Source organism: Microtus pennsylvanicus, chromosome 8 (assembly GCF_037038515.1).
Source record: "Microtus pennsylvanicus isolate mMicPen1 chromosome 8, mMicPen1.hap1, whole genome shotgun sequence".
NCBI classification, from domain to species: Eukaryota; Metazoa; Chordata; class Mammalia; order Rodentia; family Cricetidae; genus Microtus; species Microtus pennsylvanicus.
The window spans coordinates 37896914-37914370 of NC_134586.1; positions in this window are offsets into that span (position 1 = coordinate 37896914).

Consider the following 17457-nt stretch of genomic DNA (forward strand, 5'->3'; position numbering starts at 1 on the left):
ACTAGAAAGTTACTGCTCCTAGGACTTCTCAGGGGAAAGCAAGGCAATTCATATAGGCAAGCTAATTAACACGTTTAATCACCACTTCTGTATCTATCAACAAATACAACAAAACCATGAGTTTACACATATAGTTTGAATTCCAATTCTAATATACACATAAAGTACTTTTGGAAAAATCAACAAACAACCCTATAAAAATCATAGCCAGTCAGGGGTGATGCACACCTTTAATCCCAGCACTCAGGAGGCAAAGGCAGGTGGATCTCTGAGTTCAAAGCCGGCCTGGTCTACAGAGTAAGTTGCAGGACAGTCAGGGCTATTAAACAGAGAAACCATGTCTCAAAAGAAGAAGAAAAAGGAGGAGGAGGAGAAGGAGGAGGAGGAGGAGAAGGAGGAGGAGGAGGAGAAGGAGGAGGAGGAGGAGGAGGAGGAGGAGAGAAGAAGAGGAAGAAGGAGGAGAGAAGAAGAGGAAGAGGAAGAAGGAGGAGAGAAGAAGAAGAAGAGGAAGAAGGAGGAGGAGGAGGAGATTGGTCTCTACACCTACATAATATTTAGCATAACTAATTGTGTACTTTTGCTTCACAGTCTCCAATAAGATAATATTTTCTGAATTTACTTGTTACATATATTTGAACCACACCCAAAGTGTAGTATTTATTTATAATGCACACAAATTCACTTGTATTATATTTTTAGTTTCCTTACTTTTTATTGGTTTTATTGATGGATTTTAATATGTAGTGAGAATATGAAACATTTCCATAGTACTAACAGGCAATATTAATATAAAAAGATAAACTCAGAATACCACCAGTGGATACATATACATCACAGTTCCTGCATCTGTGACCCAAAGGAGATCGCAAAAGAGGAGCTAGAAAGACTATAATGGCCAGAATAGTTGAGAGTCTACTGGGAAACAGTCTTTCCTTGAAGTAGCTACATTAAACAAAAAAAAACAAAACAAAACAAAACAAAAAACTATAACGACAGTAGACATGCTAAGGGGGAAGGGGGAATTTCCACAGGTTCCTAAATCTAGGCAAAGAACTATGACAACGAATGAAGATAAGAGAAGCATCATTAACTTCACCCAGGAATGAGCACTCTTACTGAATGTCCAACACAGAGGGGTCAGCCCTGAAACTATAAACACAAGCAACAAAAAAAAAACCAGACTCAAATATACCCACACATACATACACACATACATACATACATACATACACATATGTATGTAGCAATAATAATCAAAGAAAAAGAGGGGGCATGGAGGAGATTGGAGGAGGGTACCGGGGAAGGGCTGAAGAGAAAAAAAAAGAACACAAAAACGCAGAAAGTGATATAATACTATTTCAATTAAAATTTTTTTTTTAAAAAAATATTCCATTCGGAAAAGTATCATCACTTCTGTTTCCTTACTACACGATTTCATTTCTCCCTTCTTTCCACAACTTTTTCTTTTGCCCCTGCCCCAGGTTCTGAAGTTCCTTTTTTATTAGAGATATATATGTATGGTATATGCATATAATTCTTTCAATTGTATTATTACTTTGTTTATGCTGCATTGTGAATCAATTACTTTTATGCATTCAAATTTATCCAATATTTTGTTTTATTGTCTCTGAAATTATAAACATAATGTCTTTCCCTACATTAAGAAAATTAAGTCATTTTTTGTCCTACTACATGTATGTTGTATTTTTCATATTTAAATCTTTAATCTGTTTGCTATTTATTCTGAAGTATGCAATATGAACTAAATCTATCTCCACAATTGCTTAGGGTCTTAGCTGGGGTCATACTTGTGGATTCCTGGGAATTTTTCTAGTCCCAGGTTTCTTGCTAGCTCCATAATGGCTCCCACAATCAAGATATTTCTTTCTTTGCTCTCCCTCTCTGTCCTTCCCCCATCTAGACCATTCCATTCCCTCAAGTTCCCCTCTTTCCTCCCTTTTCCCTTCCTCCTCCCCTTTTTCCCTCCCTTCTTCCCCCACTTCCATAATCCCAGTTTTCCCAGGAGATCTTGTCTATTTTCACTTCCCAGGGGAATTTCCAGATGTGTTTCTCTTAAGGTTCTCCTGGCTACCTAACCTATTCTCTGGGGTTGCTGACTATAGGCTTGTTATCCTTTGCTTCACTTTAATATCCACTTATGAGTAAGTACCTACCTTGCTCATCTTTCTGGGTCTGGGTTACCTCACTCAGGATGTTTTTTTTCTAGTTCCATCTATTTTTCATACATATTTCAAAATACCATTGTTTTTTACCGCTGAGTAGCACTCCACTGTGTAAATGTGCCACATTATCTCTATCTAGTCTTTGGTTGAGGGCCATCTAGGTTGTTTCCAGGTTCTGCTTATTATGAATAATGTTGCTATGAACATAGTTGAGCAAATGTCCTTACAGTATGATTGGGCAGTTTTGGATATATGCCCAAGAGTGGTATGGCTGAGTCTTGAGGTATGTTGATTTTCAGTTTTCTGAGAAGCCACCATACACCAAAGTTGTTGTACAAATTTGTACTTCCACCTTCAATGGAGGAGTTTTCTTCTTACTATGAATTCTCTCCAGCATAAGCTATCATTGGTGTTTTTGATCTTAGCTGTTCTGAACAGCATAAGTTAGTATCTCAGAGTCATTTTGATTTGCATTTCCCTGAGAGCTAAGGATATTGAACATTTCCTTAAGTGTCTTTCGGCCATTTGAGATTCTTCTGTTGAGAATTCTCTGTTTAGATCTGTACCCCATTTTTTTTATTGGATTATTCGGTATTTTGATGCCCAGTTTTTTGATTTCTTTATATATTTTGGAGATCAGTCCTCTGTCTGATGTGGGATTGGTGAAGATCTTTTCCCATTCAGTAGGCTGCCTTTTTGCCTTATTTACTGTGTCTTTTGCTTTACAGAAGCTTCTCAGTATCAGGAGGTGCCATTTATTTATTGTTGCTCTCAGGGTCTGTGCTACTGGTGTTATATTTAGAAAGTGGTCTCCTGTGCCCATGTGTTGAAGGCTACTTCCTACTTTCTCTTCTATGAGGTTCAGTGTGGCTGGATTTATATTGAGGTCTTTGTTCTATTTTCCCAGATAAGACCGTAAACAACTATGGGAGAGAATGCCTGAACTGGCCTTGACCTGTAGTCAGATTGATGACTATCTTAAATGTCATCATAGAACCTTCATCCAACAACTGACAGAAACAGATGCAGAGATCCACAATGGAACACTGTGCTGAGCTCCCAAAGTTCAGTCAAAAAGAGGGAGGAGAGATAATGAGAGCAAAGAGGTCAAGACCATAATGGGGATATCCACAGAAATAGCTAACCTGAGCTAATGGGAGCTCACAAACACCAGCCTGACAGAGGGGAGACCAGAATAAGACCAAACTAGGCCCTCTAAATGTGGTGACTGCTGTATGGCTGGGGCAGACTGTGAGGCCACTGGCGGTGAGACCATGATTTACTTATGGCTTTTTGGAACCCATCCTCTTTGGAGGGATACCTTGTTGAGCCTAGATACAGTAGGGAGGGCCTTAGGCCTGCCTCAGAGCAATGCACTAGCCTTTGTTGACATCCCATGGGAAATGTTACCCTCTCTGAGGAGTGAATGGGAGTGGGGTGGGGGGAAGGTGGAGAGAGAAGGAAAAGGGGAGGGAGTGGGAACTGGGATTGATATTTAAAATGAGAAAACATAGCTTTTTAAAATAGTTAATTAATTAATTTTTAAAAACTAAATCTAATTTTGCCTGTTTTCCAAAAAGCTACCATGGTGTTCCAAAAACATTTATTAAAATATTAAGATATGATATTATGATATGATAAATAGTTAAGTTGTCGCTGCTATCGTGGTGGTCTTTTTCAGTATTTGGGGTTAATTTTAGTTTATCTTACAATAGTCTCTTTGTCTATTGATGTTTATACAGCTCACAGTGTCAGCTTCTGAGACCATAAAAATGTGTTCAGCCCAGCAGTGTTTACTGTCTTCTCATTCTGTTTTTTCCAGTATTTTCTTTCCCATCTACCCATGTTTTCCACATGAATTTCAATAACAGCTGACCTAATGCTTTATTGGCATTTTTATTGGAATTACATTGTGTCCTTGACTTTTCAATCATACATTTAAAAGATGCAGAGAATCAGTGGGTGTGATCCATCAAACTGTCTTTGAAGAATGGGGGAAAATGCCAAGCAAGAACAAGACACAACTAAGTGAACTGTGGCCTGAGAAATGAAAATTATCTTCTCATCTAATGAGTGGGAGAATCTAAAAACCTACGTGCTTCTAGGGGAGCCATCCTTGAGGTTAACGTATTTTTAATGCAGTTCTACTGTCGCCGAAGCTTATGATTCTTTTTCCTTGGAATTGACTTTTATCAAAAGGCCACTCTTTGTGCCTCCTGTCATTGCCCCGATTCAGCTGCTCCGCTTTTCTTTCTTGAATCCTGGCAGCAAAATCCTAAGAAGTCTCCAGTCATCTTCTGAAAGCCACCATAGCCGTGGGCTACCTCATTTTCTAGTGTTGCAAATTAAAACCCTGCAATGTTGGACACTTTCAGGAAAACTTTCAAACTGGTTAATGCGGTATCTGCAGTCTTTATCTTGTGAACTAGCTCAGTTTTCTAGGCTTAGTCCCCCTTTCTGCCTTAATCCCTCCTCAATTAAATTACACTGCTCAAGCCTTCTTTCAAAGAGCTTTATAGGTTTGCCTGAAATGCCCCTAATATTCTTCTGTTGAAATCTCCTACTCTTCCAATGGGATTTAACTCAAATGGAAGACTTACTAGATAGGATATGACTCTGTCTTCCAGTGTGCTATTACTTACTCTCCATATAGCACCAGTCCACAAAGTTGATAAATTTCTAAACAGTGGGTACTTGAAGAGTTTACTCAGTGTTCAATAGAGGATAATAAAGCACATTACCCACACTTTGACATACTGATAAAGGGAACTGCTATAGAAAAAGACAAATACACAAAATTAACATGATCCAGGGAATATCAAGAAAGAAAAGTAGAGCTTAGAAAGAACTTAGGCATTAGATATATTTTAAGGACAATAGTGCACCATTTATCACAGTTGTGTGCAGAAATAAAAAAAAAAACAGCACATCTGGGCTATGTCCCCATTCCGAACCTTAGTGATTATGATAATAAACAACAGTTTCAAATATGTCACATCAATTCCTACCATGCTTGATTCCCCTTTGGAAAAGAGAACGAGGCCATTGATCTTTATTTAGTGTTCAGGTAAGTGAGAAGAAAGTCATCATCTTCCAACACATACAAGCAAACATCTGCTAGAAGATTTTCATTATGAAGGAACAAATTTATTATGTCTTTTCATTTTGCTTCGTTGTGAGGGACTGTTTTGAGACAGAGTCTCCCCCTGCTTCTCAGAATGTCATAGAATATCCTATGGGCAAGGCTCTGGGTCCAGTTCTAACACCACACACAAAAAGAAATAAATAGAAATTTCCACATACTACAAGTTGGCCAAAAATTCATGATCCTTCTGCCTCAGCCTCAAGATCATAGGCATGTACCACTATGCCCAACCTGTTATGATCCATACATGCTAATATACACTAGGGATAATTAAAATCATGTATAAAATACATTAATACACTACATGTTATTATGTATACCATACATAACAAGTCTCAGGTCAGTCAGTATTACACAGTGAAACCCTGTCTTTAAAAAAAAAAAAAAAGTGGGACTGGAGAGATGGCTCAGCAGCTAAGAGCACTTGCTGTTCCTGTAGAAGACCCGGGGTTAATTCCAAACTTCCGCATGGCAGCTCAAAACTGTCTGTAGCACCAGTTCCAGGGAATCCAACACCCTTATACAGACACATGTTCAGGGAAAACACCAATTCACAAGGTCTCCCTCTTGAAGAGGCAGCTTCAGTCTCTCCACACTTCTCCCCTTCCCCCTTTCTGTTTCTCTCTCTCTCTGTCTCTCTCTATCTCTGTCTCTCTGTCTTTGTCTGTCTGTCTCTCTCTCTCTCTCTGTTCTTCTCTCTTTTTCCATTTCCTTCCATAACCAACTAAATAAATACCCAACCTCAAAAAAAATTCACATAAAAATATAAATTAAATTTTAAAAAAAGATGATGGCTTGTCTCAACTTATATTTTCAGAGATTTTGGTCCACAACTGATTGCTCCTCTTGCTTTAAGCCTTAATAAGAGAAGAGAGAAGGTTACATGCAGAGCCATTCGATCCATAACTGAGAAACAAAAAAGAAAGAAAAATAAAAATAGGAACATGTCCCAAGATTACCTTTGAGGACACATTCCGAGTAACCAGGAACTCAGCAAACTAGGCCCTATTTAGTTTCAAACAATAACAACACAGGGTGGGAAGCCAACCTTTAACTGGTGGGGGAGGGGCGGAGGTGGGGCACACTCCAGATCCAACTACACCAAACTGCTAAGATGTTAGACTAAGGCTCATGGTCAAAGCTATGGAGGCTGCAAAGACTGTGACTCTGGCACAAGATTCAGAATGGTTGGACAAGTGTGTGGGTTCAGAGCTTCTGGGGAAAAGAAGCCTCCTCCTACAGAATGGGAATGAGAACCTTAAAGAGAGGCTCTTGATAAAATAATAAGATAAGAATTGAAAAGTTAAAAAGATAAAAACTAATGAATATATATTGACTATCAATGCAATTCCATGTTCTAAGAGCATTTGACAAGAGAAGAACTCTCTCTTGGATGGTTTCTTTAAAAACAAACCCCATTTAACTTTAATAAAATAGTCATACCATCATTTATATTTTTTCATTTATGCTCTTAACAGTTACTTATTTAAAATGTAGAGATAGTCTAGGGATATCTGAATCTCACCCAATTATTTTACAATCCAGCAAAGTACAGTTCCCTTGAAGATGAAGGAATACAGAATAGATGACACACATACAGCTCTTTCCCATATATACTAAACCAGAAAGATCAACAAGATGTATTGCTGTTGAATTCTTCAACAGATATGGTAATAGCAATGCATATAATGTTATCAATTGTATGGAAGAAAGGGAATGTCTATTCATCTGTTGATAGATGCATGAAAACCTCTCTGGAAGGACATAAAAGAACACTTTACTTTAGGAACACAAAGAAGGAACAAAAAGTGAGTGTCAATAAGGGAAAATATCCTGTTACATGAAGCTTTAAACTTTTTATTTTTAAAAGTTGTGTGAATGTATTATCTCTTCAAAACAAATGCAAATTCTCTCACACACAATTAGGCAGATTCATAACTTGTATAGAAAAATTTTGTTTTATTTCTTCTTTTATTTTTTTCATGTAGAAATGTTATGAAAATGATTTGAGAGCTTGATGCATAATTCCCAGAGGGAGGATTCTAATGAAAACTTCTCCTACCAACAACCCTTACTAAGTACCTAAAACAAGAGGTTGGGGGGATACGACCACTGAGGCTGGCTTGACAATTGAGAGACCTATGTTAATGCTGTACATCTTTCTGACACCCCAAAAAATTGAGCAGAAAAATTGCAGAGAGATACTCACTTTGAACGTAAAATGAGAAACTATCATGATCAGACCCCAAAATACACTAACGAGTCAATTAATGAAAGTTTTTTAATTGTGTGAACTCTATAAGAATTGCACAATTTGGGGCTGGAAAGATGGCTCATTGGTAAGAACATCAACTTGCTGCTTTTCTAAAGGATCTGAGTTCGGTTCCTAGCACCCAAACCCACAACTCACAACCTCCTGTGACTCCAGCTCCAGCAAATCTGAAACCCTTCCTGGCCTCCATAGATCCATTCCTGTAGCATACACTCACACAGACACATACATCACATAAAAAATAAAATGAGCCCAAAAAGAGAAAAGAATCATAAAATTTCATGTCAATCCAAATCAGTTGACTAAAAGAGTTGCTAAGAAATTACTCGGCCGAGTTGGTGCCAGTAAATATTTTTTTCAAACTGGAGTTTTTAAAAGGTCTGGTAATTATGAATATGCAACCCATCAAGCTTTGTTATTTATGGGTATAAAAATAACATAAACCATATAGCAGCTTAATATTAAGTAGCTAAAGGTTTCCCATCATAACTGTCGCCCACTTTTCTTCTTAGGTCCACCCTTCTTCTACAGTTCTACTTTCTTCCCACTCCCAGTTAACCACATTAGAATAGATATATTAAATAAGCATGTGTCTACTATTTTTTTTATTTTGTTTTTTTATTATTTTTTTATTTAATTTATTTATTTATTAAGGATTTCTGCCTCCTCCCCGCAACCGCCTCCCATTTCCCTCCCCCTCCCCCGATCAAGTCCCCCTCCCTCATCTGCTCAAAGAGCAATCAGGGATCCCTGACCTGTGGGAAGCCCAAGGACCGCCCACCTCTATCCAGGTCTCCTAAGGTGAGCATCCAAACTGCCTAGGCTCCCCAAAGCCAGTACGTGCAGTAGGATCAAAAACCCACTGCGATTGTTCTTGAGTTCTCAGTATTCCTCATTGTCCGCTATGTTCAGCTAGTCCGGATTTACCCCATGCTTTTTCAGACCCAGGCCAGCTGGCCTTGGTGAGTTCCCGATAGAACAACCCCATTGTCTCAGTGTGTGGGTGCACCCCTCGGGGTCCTGAGTTCCTTGCTTGTGCTCTGTCTCCTTCTGCTCCTGATTTGGACCTTGAGATTTCTGTCCCGTGCTCCTCTGTCTCTGTCTCCTTTCATCGCCTGATGAAGGTTAATATTCATGAGGATGCCTATGTGTTTGTCTTTGGGTTCACCTTCTTATTTAGCTTCTCTAGAAACATGCATTATAAGCTCAATGTCCTTTATTTATGGCTAGAAACCAAATATGAGTGAGTACATCCCATGTTCCTCTTTTTGAGTCTGGCTTACCTCACTCAGGATAGTGTTTTCTATTTCCATCCATTTGTATGCAAAATTCAAGAAGTCCTTGTTTTTTACTGCTGAATAATACTCTAATATGTATATATTCCATACTTTCTTCATCCATTCTTCCGTTGAAGGGCATCTAGGTTGTTTCCAGGTTCTGGCTATCACAAACAATGCTGCCATGAACATAGTTGAGCATATACTTTTGTTGTATGATAGGGCCTCTCTTGGGTATATTCCCAAGAGTGGTATTGCTGGATCCAGGGGTAGGTTGATTCCGAATTTCCTGAGAAACCGAAACACTGCTTTCCAGAGTGGTTGCACAAGTTTGCATTCCCACCAGCAATGGGTGAGTGTACCCCTTTCTCCACAACCTCTACTATTGTGGCATACTAGAAGACCTAGTGAACAAGATCTTTACTGCTGTAGTATTTTAAGTTATAACACAAGAGTGAGGTGCAAAAGCAAGTTTAGGAACCAAAAGTCCACTGTGGTGAGCAAAATCAAGAAACTCCAAGTTTATAAGAACACAGACCTGACATAACCCAGACAAGAAAACTCTCTGTTTGCTTCTTTTGTTTCATAAATTATTATAATGGAGAACAGACAAATGATGGGGGAAAAAACTAGGAAAACCCAGAAAATCTCTCTGGAGGCTTCTTTGGCTGGAACAGGTAAGGACCAGGGCATTCATTCTTTGATTTCCACAGACTTTGCACAGAGCGTCTGAGATTCTACTTCACAAAAGCTCTGACAGTTGAACCCATTTCTAGACTCAGTATTTCCTCATGCTGTTATGGCTGCTGAAAGAATAGCAGAGGATGAGGACATGTCTCACCCGATGCTTAATTGTCTTCCTACCTGTCTCAGTGGTGTTGAGATGGAGGGAGCATATTGCTTGCTTGCATTTGATTTAATTATACTTTGTTGCTATTGATTTGTTTGCCTTATTTTATTTGAGGGAGCCTTGTGTAGCCTGAGGTGACCAGAAACTCACTAGATTCCAAGGGTAGCTTCTAGTTCCTGATCCTTGTTTTGCCTCCCAAAGGCTGGGTTTCAAGCAAACACCTGGCATGATTTCTTGTTTTTCCAAGAGAAATCAGCTACAAATGCACAGGATTTTACTGTGATTTTGAAGGATCACTCTTAATCTCTCTTTAGTTATCTGAATCTTGGCATACTAGTAATTATTAAATGACCCCAATTACCCAGAATCACCACTCTCACATCCAGCTCCCCTCCCAAAATCCATCCCCAGTCAGCCCTCTCCCTAGCTCATCTAGTTCCACCATGGTGCAATCCACCATTATCTTTCACCACACTGACTGCAATACCTTCCCTCGTGGTCTCAGCGCTCCATTTGTTAGGCCCTGTAATTTTACACAGTACTCAAAGCAGCTTTTTAAAACCTGAGCTAGCCACCTGGTTTTGTAAACAAGGTTTAATTGGATCACATTCATTTAGCATTCCCAAGGGCTGTTTTTACACTAAAGCAAAATGGTGAAGCTAAAATATTTACCATCCAGGTCTTAACAGAGTTTACCAAGCCCTCTCCTAAAATGCAAATCACCTGCTCTTTCCAGAGAAAGCTCAAGAGTTCTCCTTTGCCTTTAGGAGAAACCCCAGACTTCTCACTCAGCCTATAAGATTAAAGGGCTGCTTTCTGTGTCACTGTATCTCCTGATTCAGCCCTGTGGGCATGGCTGTGGTCACACTGGCCCTAACTCCAGTCTGGAATCTTCATGGAAGATGCTGTACCTTCTATCAGGAAGCTTCCTCCATATCTCTGCCCTGCAGATCCCTGTTGTAACAGCTTCTCTGACCAGCACATCTAGTTTGTGTTCCCAGCTCCCTACTGCTATTGCTCTCACAGTGATAACCACTACGGACAAGCTTATGTTTTATTATATAGAGTGTGTACTGTACGACACCTGGCATCCATTGTGGCATGTTCACAACAGCATCCTCAGTGCCTACCAAAGCACATGGTTTAGTTTCTAATTTATATATTACATTAATGGGAGTAAATGCCACAGGCTCATGAGCTCTTTTTCCTATACCAAAACACTGCACGATGTCTGATCAATGAGAAATACAACTATAGTTTGAATATGAAATGTTCCCTTCTGGGTACCTATATTGAATGTTCGATCCTAGCAGGTAACATTATTTTGGAACATTCTAGAAATTTTGATACATAGGACCTAAATGGATGAAGTAGGTGATTGGAGCCAAGTCCTTGGGGGCTATTGTTTGTTCTGGGCCCATTCCATCTTGTTCCTTGCTTGTATGCTACTGGGAAGGGAGTCACCCTGCTCTACCATGCCTCCCTGCCAAGTGGACGAACCCTCTTAAATAGTCAGCTAAAATAAATCCTTCCTCTACTGGAGCTGTTCCCTTCAGACTTCCAGGCATGGTAAAAAGAAATACACTTATCTACCTAAAAGCCCTTCTTAAAGTATTAGGGGAATTGTCTGCATGAAGTTGACCTAACAGGCAGGTAGAATTATTGGAATTATATACACTAGAGTTTAATTTTCAATTTCCAACCAACTTCCTTGCATGATTCCATCTTCCAAAATCCAAATAAAAATAATGTTATTTATCTCCAAGAGTGCTACAGAAGATTAAATCAGATTGTTTATGTAAACACAGTGGCACACTAGTTTGCAAACTTCAATCACATCCCTCCCTTCCAAGACTGAACTGAACATCCTTTACTTTTTAACCTATCCTGACCTGGATCCTTGAGATTAGAATTTCCTGTGCACAACACAACAAACAGCAATGTGTGCCATAGATACAAATTTCACAATAAAACCTCATTCTCGACCTAACCTTTCCCACCCCTGGAATTTGAAAAAAGCAAACACAAGTTCCTTGGCTCCAATAAGCCAAGACATTTTTAGAAAAAAAAAATCACTTCTTCCTTGTTTTTGCAGAAGGAAGCTTGATAGGTACAACCGCGAAACCACCAGAGTGCTCACCAGGGCTTTGAAACCAAGCAACTGCCCTTTGTTGGTACGTATTCCATCATATGACACCTGGTACCAAGATGCTTTCTGCTGTCCCATAGACAGATGCTTATGAACTTAGCATATTCTGTGCAATTTGTCAAGAAAAAGAGTCTAAAAAGAGACTTCAAGTTTAAGAATCTGATTCTGACTCAAACTTATTTTAGATAGGATCATAAAGAGGTCAGCTAGCCATCTTTGGCTTATCCAAAAGTAACACAAAATAGTCGCTCTCTCTGTAGCCCATTCTGGCCTGGAACTTACTATGTAGCTTAGGCTGTCCTCATATTCATGGCATTCTTTATGTCTTAGTCTCCTGACTGATCGAATTATAACCCAGCTAGTCACTACTTGTGAAGAGTTCAGAGCTGGGGAGACAGTTCAGCCAGTCAAGTGCCTACCATGTAAGCCAAGAACCCAAGTTTGGTTCCCAACACCCATATAAAAGAGCTAGGTGATGTGGGTAATAGGTACCAATAATCTCAACACTGAAGGCAGATCCTTGGGGATCTCTGGCCGGCCAGCCTCACCTAACTGGTGAGTTCAAGGCCAGTGAGAGGCTCTATCTCCAAAAACAAGAAAAACACCCAACATTGTCTTCGGGCCTTCAATCACATGCACACACTCATACATACATCTGCACACATGCAAACATGCCGAAAGAAGAGCCCAGATTGTTTATTAGAAACAGTATCCTAGAATTCAGTGAGAGAGTGGAGAATGCTATAGAAAACCAAAAATAGCAAAAAGTGTATTACTATCATGTGTAACTGGAAATTAAAATGGCCAGAAAATTCTGGGATTCAGGGTACCTATAGGTTAGCCTCCAAAGAGAAAGAAGCCACAGTGTTTATAAACCATTCATAAAAAATAAAATACTGAGTAAGGCTGTTCTGAAGAGTCATTAGTCCTCACACTGGGCCAAGTATGCTCAAGTCATCGAAGCAGCCCATAGGAAAATCAAAGCACAAGGTGCCTGGTGGACGTCTTCCCTATGTGCACAATAAAGGAAAATCCAAACGACTCCAGGAGAAACACAGCATCTGCCACACAGGCAGCCTGTGTGTCATCAAACCTGGCTCCTACACTCCTGCTGTGAGGCTGAGTCAGAGGTTCACAAAGGAGGTGGTGAACAGGTGTGGAACAACTGACTCACTCATCAAAGAGCCAGGAGGTGACTGTTACAGAACAGGGGAAACAGCATTGTACAAAATGTTTACAACTCCATTTTCCTTTCTTCTGTATCACTCAGGGTCCATCAGAGAAATAAAACCAACATAAGATAGATAGAAGAGAGATTATTGACGGATGGGTAAGTAGATAGATGACAGATAGGAACGTAGGTAGGTAGGCTGATGATGATAATGGTGGTGCTGGTGATGATGATGATGAGGAAGATAGACAGACAGATAGATAGACAGACACAGAGAGGGAGATAGCAGATACATGGTAGGTAGAAAGATAATTATTAGATAATAGAAAATATATAGGTAGAAATAGATACATATAAAAACATATTACACATGTATGCAAACATACATAACTCAAGATTCACTATGAATAAATTACTTATGCATTTATGAAGGAGGAGAAACACATCTGCTATCTGTAAACTTGGAACCCAGATAGCCAGTGGTATAATCAGTTTAAGTCCAAAGATCTAATAGTACAGATTACAATGTCCGGACAAAAAAAGAAGAGCTACCTGTCTCATTCATGAAAATGAAGGAAGATGCATGCCCCGTTTCATTCTTCCCAATCCTTCAATGTATTGGGCAATGTCCTCTCTTACCTAAAGGGCAAACTAATCTACTGACTCCATTGACCCACAAACTCTCTGTCTCTCTTTTTGTCTCTGTCTCTCTCTGTTTCTCTGTCTCTCTGTCTCTCTCTCTCTCTGTCTCTCTCTCTCTGTCTCTCTCTCTCTCTCTCTCACACACACACACACCCCAGAATTAGCACTGAATCTACAAATGCTATGGCCAGTCAAGATGGCATGTAAAATGAGCCACCCAAAACACTCACTTTTCTCAACACCCTAACCTCAAACAAGTCACAATCCATTTCATTCACACAAGTTAGAAATGGTTTTCAACTGAAAGAGTCCCTTCTCCTCCTTCTAGACTCAGCTTACCATACAATGTATGCCTCTATAAGGCAATGTATATGTCTAGATTAAAGTTTGAGAAAGCATATTGAAATTAGTAATATCTCAATATCATTTGTATATACAATTAGCAAAATAGTAATATGTATACTATGATTAACAACATATGAGATCATATCTGTTTATATCTACCATCTTGTTAACTTTATAGAAACAAAGACTCTAAGCACCTAGCATAGAACAGATGGTCAATAAATGTAATTGAGTAACCTAAACAAGATTCCAAGCAAAAGAACAGATCAAATCATCATAGCAGTATTTTAGACAAGAAGGCATAACATTTGAAAATATATAAATATATTCACTAGAGCATTTTCATAAAATTAAATAAATATGTGAATATATACAGAAAAGTCTAACATAATAATCATATTTGAACAGTGAAATTTGTATTTGTTTAGCCATATTTTCCAGTTTTACTGCTATGAAAGTGTATTAACTAAATAATTTAAAGGGTAAATAGGTCCTTAAGAACAATGAAAGCTTCATTACTCACAGCAGAGTCAGACCAACTATGACTAGCATATTTCCAGGCTAGTCAGGGAAACCATGAGTACTCTAACAGTCAGAGTCCACACATGAGGTGACTTGGGAAGTGTGGAAGCCCCCACTTCTGAGAGAAACTTTCAACCCCCAATATCTTCCATAAGAGTCAGTTTTCAGAATGGAAATGTCTGGTTCTGTATAGGAATCAGGCCTGGAGGAATGGCTCAGCCATTAAAGGCTAGGCTTACAACCAAAAATATAAGGAATCAGTATGTTAGGATTAAGCCTGATGAAAGAACCAAACAGAAGAACTGAGAATATCTGAGATATTGTGCTGTGGCACAATGGTTTTGCGGCCTGTAAAGATTTGTCACTTGTATTGGTTTAATAAAATGCTGATTGACCACTAGCCAGGCAGGAAGCACAGGTAAGGCAACCAGAACAGGATAATTTTAAGAAGAGGAAAGTCTCAGTCTGCAGTCGTCACCCAGACAGAGAGGATGCAAGATGAGAATGCCTCACTGATAAAAGGTACCAAGCCACGTGGCTAACACAGACAAGAATTATGGGTTAACGTAAGATGTAAGAGCTGGTTAATAAGAAAGTCTGAGCTGCTAGGCCAACCAGTTTATAATTAATGTTGACTTCTGTGTGTTTCTTTGAGACTGAACAGCTATGGGACCTGGCAGGACAGAAACCTCCATCAACAAGAGTGGGCATTCTCCAGCTTATAGATAACAGATGGTGGTTCTTCTTATCCCTCATAATTGTATAACTAATTTAAACACCTTGCATCTTGAGGTGTGTGTGTGTGTGTGTGTGTGTGTGTGTGTGTGTGTGTGTGTGTGTGTTTCTATCATCCCTATCACAAGATATTCCAACTTTACAGACTATAGAGCACTGTATGAGTGGTGCCCAAAATAATCTAACCCTTAGTGATCCATCGCTCTCTTAAAACTCTGGACTGTCATTTTATATGTTTTTAACTTTAAAAAAAATACATCTTTTTCTAGTTCCTCCACTCAGTCCCTCCAATAACCCCATTGTTCCTCTCAAAATTATGACATCCTTTTCATTAATTATTGTTGTTACAGTATATAAATGTCTAAATATCCAAATATAACCTTCTCGGTCTATTTAGTGTCTCTTTATGTACATGATTTTAGAGAAGACCACTTTCAGGGATAGCTACTAGCAGTGCCATTTAATAAGTACTGTAATGCAGACTCAACTATACAGTAAGTTATGATTGATTAGTAATGTCTGCCAAAGGTAATCCATGAGACAGAGACTGCTCCGAGCCATTTTACTCTTTAGCCCGTAGCAGCAGAACGGAAATTAAGTACCCACAGGGGAGGAAAACGATACGGCACCAGAAACAAATTCTCTAATTTTATAATACATTTAAAGACAGTCATAATTAGAAAGATAAAATTATTTTTTCTGAGCAACTTTAAAAAAGAAGAAAGCAAAAGCAGAATACGGATTCCAATTGACTTCACATCTGTCTTACCTACTCCTATGCTCTTGACCACAAATCTATAAGGACCATTCTTGATGACTGCACCTTTTCCATTAAACCCTCACTTGGCACTGACAGCTCTTACCCTCAAATAGCCTTGAGGTCCATTTATTTCTCATCTCCATAGCTGGTACTGTTTGCTTCTGACAAAAACACATAATGTCTCCAATCAATCTCCTCTTTGAGGCCCAAAGTTTGTCATTTTCCAAGCTTCTCCCTTTGAGCCTCTTTACGTGTCATTTGGCTCCAGTCCTTCCTTTCAATTTTCTTGATTTATTCATACATGCCAGAGTGACTCACAAGTCACAGGAAGACAAGCCCAGCTGTGTGCCCAAGATAATTATTTCAGAATAATTAAAAATAGGCTATGGGCTGCTAAATTAAACACCAAAAGGTGATTCTGTACTTTTCTATCTACCTAGCCCATTCTAAAGAAACTGCCTGCTAGGATATGGGCCTCCCAGCCCTAGTGCCTTATTAAGCATCACCTCTGTATAGAAATCTCCCTACAGTACAAGAAGAAAACTCTGTTGTTTTCAGATCACCTCAAGATAACCATATATGCCCCTTCCTGCCAGTAAAAACCTTCTAAAATGGATCCCAAAGATACAGAACTAACCAAAGCATCATAAGACAACCGTGTAAGAGGACACAAGCAGCAAAGACAGAGGGAATGGAGAGCTGAACCTCAGTGCAGCTGCCCATGCTTCTGAGTCCTGCTGCTTGTGTTCAGTGTTCTGTTTTAGTGCCTTGCTCATGCTCTCCTTTAGCAGGTCAGGTTCCTCAAACGAAGCTGAGATGGGGTTTCTTATACAAGTGATACACTGAAGTATTCTCAGGGATATGAGGGAGGGTGGGCAGTGCAAGGGAAGGGTGAGCTGTGTTCCAGGCAAATCTCTCTCTGAAAGCAAGAGGTGTTATAGGAGGTCATTTGTTTGTCCCTGGCTAATCAGCCCTGAAATAACCACACAGAAACTATATTATTTGCAATACTGTTTGGCCTACAGCTTAAGCATATTTATGGCTAATTCATAAATTAACCCATTTATATTCATCTGTATATTGCCATGTGACTGTGGCTTACCGGGTAAAGTTTCATTCAACATCTAGCATCTGTCTCCAGTGGAGGTTACAAAAAATCTCCTTGACTCTGCCTTCTATCTCCCAGCATTCAGTTTAGTTTTCCCTGCCTACCTCTATTCTGCCATGCACAGGCCTCGGAAAGTTTCTTTATTACCCAATGGTATTCACAGCATACAGAGGGGAATCCCACATCAAAGAGGTGCTCAGAAGGGTAGAGCATAGCATAGCTTGCACCATGTAGAAAATGAGAGGCCAGTTCTGCATCTCTCAGTCATTGTTGAAGGCAATCCCTATGTTTGGTAGTG